Source organism: Neopsephotus bourkii, unplaced genomic scaffold (assembly GCF_033783945.1).
Source record: "Neopsephotus bourkii isolate Nb327-2 ecotype Australia unplaced genomic scaffold, CSIRO-AGI_Nbou_v1 NB_1778, whole genome shotgun sequence".
Classification (NCBI taxonomy): Eukaryota; Metazoa; Chordata; class Aves; order Psittaciformes; family Psittacidae; genus Neopsephotus; species Neopsephotus bourkii.
The window spans coordinates 368,544-374,956 of record NW_026902252.1 but is presented as its reverse complement, the minus strand read 5'-3'; the positions used below and the strand labels follow the sequence as shown (position 1 = coordinate 374,956).

Genomic DNA, 6,413 nt, shown 5'->3' with positions numbered 1-6,413 from the left:
CAGGAGCTGACAGAAACTAAGATATCACAAATATCACTTTGGCTCCAAGACTGGAGGCAGCCAAGAGCCACTCCACAAGGGTGCATGACAGAAAGTCTTGGCAGTGTTAGCCATAGCTGCTGCTATACTGGCTATTGCAGGAGGGAAAATCTGAATCAGGAATAATGAACCAAGTGGAGAGCCCTGCTGATGGTGGAGACAAGTGTTCCCTGAACACTAGGAGCATCCCAGCATCACCCTGGAAGAGAGTGCTCCTTTCCAAAGGAACCTTTCCAGGATCAGTCCTCCTCAGGGGTCCAACTTCTTGCCTTCATTACCTGGTGAATAAGAAGAAACCTCCCCAGGCCCTCATTTTGCCAAAGAGGTAGGAACAGCTTCCAAGCACCTTCATGGATCTGTGTTTCCTATGCTCAACAAGCAGGAAAACTGAGCTGTGTCCTGCCCAGGGAGTCACTGTAAGTGGAGAGGCCCTGAAGGAAATCTCACCAAATTTCCTTTCCACTTTGTGATGAAGGGGGCAGCCTGCACTGTAAATGATGGGAAGAAGAACATCAGTTACATCCCCAACCATCAGGTTAACCAGGGTATCTAGATTCTCTGGGGGATCGGCCCGATATGCCATGAAAAAGGATGGGTTTCTGCACCCCTTTTGGAATCGCAGGCTGAAACTTTTCCATTACTTGCAATCAGATCTCCCCATGTATTTCCCCATATCTGTGAGAGAGGGTTTAGAAGGAAAAGGTGGTTTTATTCCACACAAACAAAACTGTTTTCACCCACATGCCCACAAACAGCACTAGGACAAACGTCCAGTGTTCACGCTCCGAGACACAGCTCTACTTAGTGAGTCCTTGCCACAACACAGGAGAAAGGAGGCCAGCAGCAAGTCTCTCTTGAAAAGCTACTCACAGATGTGCTGTAATCTGAATGACCTTGGTGCCACAAATGCCTGATACTCTTTTGCCCCTTTTTGACACCTCTTCCTGAGCTTTGACCTCTCACTCAGGCTTTATGTGTCTACTACACATCTCCACAGGCACACACAGGTCTTCTGAAGGAAGCCCAGTCTACTCCTGTCCCCTGCTCTGATAAGGAAAGGTTGTGTCAATAAGGCATGGTGTTTGCTTTCAAGAGCTTTTCACCTTTTCCTATACCCCACTGCTGGGGTGAGGATTGTGGCCCAGCCAAGGGGGACACAAAGACTTCTGCATGCTCTGATGTCTGCTGCTGGTGGTGATGTGCAATTCTGGCATGGTTTCTCTTTTCCAACCAAGCTCCTCATGCTCTGAGACAGGGCAATAGCTTTGGGTTCCAGAATGGTTTCAGTAGGTTTCTTCTGCACGTGGAAAGCTGGCATGGCCCTCAGTAAGAGCCTTTGTGTTCCTAGGAACAGTCTTTCCTCTCTTCTACCCCATAGAAGGTTTGCATCCATATTTCTTTAACTGCTGGGCAAGGTGATGCAGCCATGGTGAAGAATCATTTGGTTTCCAACTCCTCACCATCCTCCTGGCTGGCTGCTACACCTCTAATGGCATGTCCCTTCTTGCTGGCCATTGCCATCTTCACACCATTGCTGGAAACAGAGGACTAATGCACTGCAGCTCAAAAATGCCGATGAACGTGTGGGTTGGCTGGGTTGGACAGCAGATAATTTGTGGTGAAATCCACAAAACATCTGGGATTTGTAAATGTTTTCATGATGACCTGGCTCTTCTCCAAACACTCCCATCTACTGACAAACACGAGCCATGAATCACCGCACACAGGGAAATCTCCCAAGCCCTTGACTTACTCCTGACCCAGCTCTGTTCTGATAGCACTCGCTGCTCGCTGGGGAACGAGGGCTTCAGGGTCAAGGTGAAGGAGATGCTTGGCAGCCCCACAGATGCTCTGTATTGGTCTCTGGGTAAAGGAGGTGGGGACATGGCATACTGGCTTGTCTCTATGGGTAGTAGCCCACGGGATGGAGCAGTGCTGGGACTGTCCTAGCTGATGTCAAGGTCCCTTGACATAGCCCAGAGATTACCTCCTTTCCCAGAGAGGGGATCTGCTTTCCACCATTGAAGGTGGGGCCCAGGCAGTTTTCTGCCTGCTATGATCTGGAGTCAGTGATGCCTTCCTGCAGACTGGGCTGTTTGGGACTTGCAGAGCTCCTTGCTGGCTGCCTGCAGTGTTTCCCATCAATTCTGATTTCTGGACTCAGGAGCAAGCCTCGAGCCAGCTGACCTAGCAAGAAAAGCCCTCTAAGAGCTGCAACCATAGGGTACCTTTGTCATCTGTCACCCTGTCCCCAGCAGGACCCTAGGCTGAGTCACCATCCTGCCCCAGGGTCCTGCCCTTCATGATCCCTTTCAGAGAAGGAAAGCTACTGAGATGTTTTGTCCTGGAAACACCTGCAGTCCACGCAGTTTGCTGTATCTGAAACCAAACTATTCACAACTCCCTGCAAACCTGGAAGCCACCGCTTCCTGCCAGCTGCTCTGGACGTGGCTGAGGAGCACAGGAGGGCTGGGGCTTGTGGTTGCCTCAGAGCTGGGTGGGCTGATGAGCCAGCAGGGAAGCAGGCAGAGCCCAGCGGTACCAGTGTGCACTCACTCAAAACCTGCACATCGCATGTTCAGTGATGCTGCATTCTGCCAAAACCCATCCACCAGCGAGCTCCCAGCCTGTCCCAGCCCCGCTTCCCAATACACATAACAGTCAGAATGGGTAAGCAACGGGCACTTATGTGTGATGGCTCAGCATATGGCTTCCATGCTGTAGGACGAGGAATGTTCTTCATCCGATGCAAGCCTTGAGTTTGTGCTTTTGGGGCAATGCCACGCAGCCTGAGCAGTGGCACCTTTACATGGGAACATGATGGTGTCTGTGATGGGATAGCTAGACTAGACCGCTGGTGGCATGGGCCAGTTCTCTTCCCACAAAGATCTCTCCCACTGACTGGTAGATGTGCCCCTTTTGACTGTAACTATCATAACATTTCCTCACACAGAGGAAACCTGCACAGGTTTTCCTGCAGGGTGCCAAGGGGTGTCCTTGAGGAAGGCCAAGGTAAGGACAGGGTTGGAGAACCAACAAGCTAGGCAGACTCGGGGACACAGAACAGGTCTCCTGGTATTGGTGTTCTGTCAAATGCCACTTGGGTGAGTGTCATCCTTTACTGGTAGATGCTTTTCTTTATCAGCAGATTTCCTTCTTGGGACTTTTGTGTCTGGTGAGTAACTCCAGCACATGATGACTGTTGTGTTGCTTCTGCCAGAACTGCAGGGACTCAAACCATAGGCCATATCTGTCTGTATGCTTGTGTTTCAGAGAGAGTTCAGTTAAACCAACAAGGGACAGCATAACAGTGATGCTGCTGGTCAGCAAGAGATGCGTGGTCACTTAGAGAAAACATTCCTGTTCACATTGCTCAGGGCCACCACATCTCTGCAGGTCCTCCCAAGAGATTGGCTCTCTCCTTGCACAAGTGTGGACATGAGATCAGGTTTTACTGATGGCACTAGGCTTCTAGAGGGGTCATGCTGCATTACAGAGGCCAATTTGGAGAGGTTAGTATTAGAGGTCTTACAGTAACCAGGCTTACCCCTTGATGGAAAGGAAGGTGTTTGTGTGGAGTTTCCAACACAAGAAGGTAACTAGAAAAGATGGCTTGGGAAACCCAATATTAGGGTGTGTGGAGAGCAAGTCTCCCTCAAACACATTCAGTGCAGCCTGTGGGGAAGGATTCTATTTCCCAGGGATTTGCAATGAAGTTTTAATTCAGCATTGGAATTAAAATTCATTTTATTATGGGCCCTTTAAATATTTCCAGAGCCTGACCTTTCCTGGAGGCTGTTGACTAATTAATGTCTGGTCTGGTATTCTTCAAACTTTCCACATAGTTCAACTTGTTGCCAGCTGCTTTCAAACACATTTTTCAAGAAATTAGGTTGTAATTAAGCACAGTTATTAATGACTGTTTTTCCTGCCTTTCCCATTGGGTTTGCAACTTACTTTGCTCCATGTGGCAGAAAAGATGGCCAATATTTCATGGGGTGAGTGAAGGAACGTCTAAAGCAATCATTGACATGTCGGTTTGACTCAGCTCCAGCTCTGCAGCACATGGTGGTGACCGCCAGTCCGCACAGGAGAGACCTGGGTTGAGAAGTAGAGAGTCAGGGTCAAGTCCCTATGGGTGAGCTGACAGATGGGGCACGGGCATCCTTCACCCTTGGGGTGAGCAGTTTGTGCAGATGGGACGATGCGTTGGTTGGAGGATGGAGAGGGAGAAGGATGGAGAGGAGAAACTGCAGACCCACCAGAGAGAGGGGAACCGCTCTTGTGCTTAAAATACCAAGCATGCAGAGCTGGGAGCTCTGCAAATAACATCCAACCCGTTTGTGTGAACATTCCTCTCCTGCCTGGTCCTCTCTCCACCCAGGAGGGACTCGCAGGGAGACCCGTGTGTGGAGAGAGCAGATGGAGCCGAAAGCAGCCAAGAAGGGAAGCAGCACTCCTACGCAGGGCCCGGGAAGGTTTTACACGCTCTCCGCTCTCCGGTGTCGCTGAGGTCACTCCTCTTTGTCAGGCACATGGCAGCAAATCCTCCTCTAAGCCACAGATCTCGAAGGCATTATAATAATGAAAGCCTGGGCTGAAGCGTTTGAGCAAACACATCGCCTGAGCAAGTGTATGGCTTCCCCCAGCCACGGGAACAGGTTATTCTGGGAGCTGGCAGTGCTGAAACACCAAGGCAGGAGCATCATCCATGGAAATCTGGTGCCAGAGGGTGGGCAGGGTGTAGAGTGAGGGAGCTCACACACAGTGGGTGCACAGCACCCATTTCATTTCCTGACTCATTCTATGAGTCCTGGCAGCCCCAGGCAGCCGAAGCAGCAAGGGTGGAGGCAGATTGGTGCTGACAAATAAGTCACACAGGCATGGGCATGGGGGCACAGATGTGAACAGCCCCTTGCCACAGGGCTGGAATTTCTCCAGGCATTTTACATCCCCCCTTTGTCCAGCGTTTTGCCCCTTTCCTTTTGTTTCCTCCCCATATTCCAGCATCCCCAATATCTGTGAACTGGCACTATCTTGGTCATAGAGATGGGCATGCAATCATTCACAAGCTCACAGAACACACACATGCACACTGCTTCTGTCACACGTGTCCATACATTGTGCAGTGCTGGTGCACCTCACATGTGCTGAGTGATGGACCAGCACGGACACTGGTGTATCCCAATGGTCAGAAATCCATCTGTGCTTCGCTCCCAGTCACAAAAACTGTGCTCGGGAGCAGACTGTGAACACAAGCCCACAGTGACCTGCCTGGAGAGGTTCGGAAGGGCAGGTCAGCCCATAGAGCATCCTTTCTTCCCATGCAGCCCCAGCCAGAGGGGGACCTGTCCCACCTCATGTTTTATCAGCAGAGGTGCACACATCTCAACCAGGCTGCACTGCAGTTCATCAGCCTGCCCTTCAGCACCTGGGACCTTGGTTTTGGCTGATCTTTATGGGCTCATTACTTGATGCCAGCCCTGGAAGCAGCCAGAGGAAGGAGTAAAGAGAGAAGTGGTGAGAGAAGAGATGGGCAGATGAGTCACCAATGGAGATGAACTGAGAAAGGTGGGACTTGATTAGGACCCAGGACAGCCCGTGGCCATTCCCAGAAGTGGAGCTTCTCCGATGGGATGAGAAACAGGCCGGCTTCATCAGCTCAGCCACTAGGAAGGACGGAGCAGAGCCAAAAATACAGGAGAAAAATGTTATGCAAAATTGTTCCTCTGTTACTGATTGGGAGGCTGAGAGCTCAATTCAAACCACCCAATAAAACCGGCTTGGACGAGAATTTCCTGAATCCCAGATTAAGTGAATAAAGATGTTTCAGGAGTTCAGGGCCGCAGTTGGGTGGTTTGCACACAATTTGCTGTTGGTTTCACCCTTTGTTGCTTAATGAAGAACAGAAGGAGGATCTCCCATCTCATTCAACCAAGGGAAGAAATGATTTCTTCTGAATCGGAATTAATTTCCTGTGGCAGGCACAGCTCTGTTTATCTGACCTATGCAGGAGCTCCATCTTGGACTGCAGCTCCTTCTGCTCTGTGTAAGACACTCTTTTCCCCTTGGGGACTGCAGCTTCTCCAGGCTGGTGGCATCAAGTCAGCATGGCAGGGTTTCTGCAAGCAGAGCTCAGAGGCCAAAAAGCCAATGGTAGGAAGTGCTTTGAAAGCCAGGTCTCAGTTCTGAGTTAAAACCCTGCTGTTTTGGACACTCTGTGTGTGTCCCTGCAACCCATTCAAGGAACAGGTCTGTCCTTTCCATACCCCTCATTGCCACCAATGTGCTCCTCGGTGATGCCCTTGGAGGAAGCCCCGAGGAGCGGTGGGTGCTCAGCTTGGATGTAGGTTCAGTGTGGAGCACATTATGCA

General features: G+C 50.6%; 1 long non-coding RNA gene across 1 annotated transcript; it reads right to left on the bottom strand.

Moving 5' to 3' along the window:
* Positions 1 to 789: 789 nt before the first annotated feature.
* Positions 790 to 5,457, bottom strand: LOC133226266 (uncharacterized). The gene is made up of 3 exons (XR_009729456.1): positions 5,397 to 5,457; positions 3,997 to 4,137; positions 790 to 1,631 (listed from the first exon to the last, which is right to left on the bottom strand). It is a non-coding gene; the product is annotated as an uncharacterized LOC133226266 (long non-coding RNA).
* Positions 5,458 to 6,413: the final 956 nt, after the last annotated feature.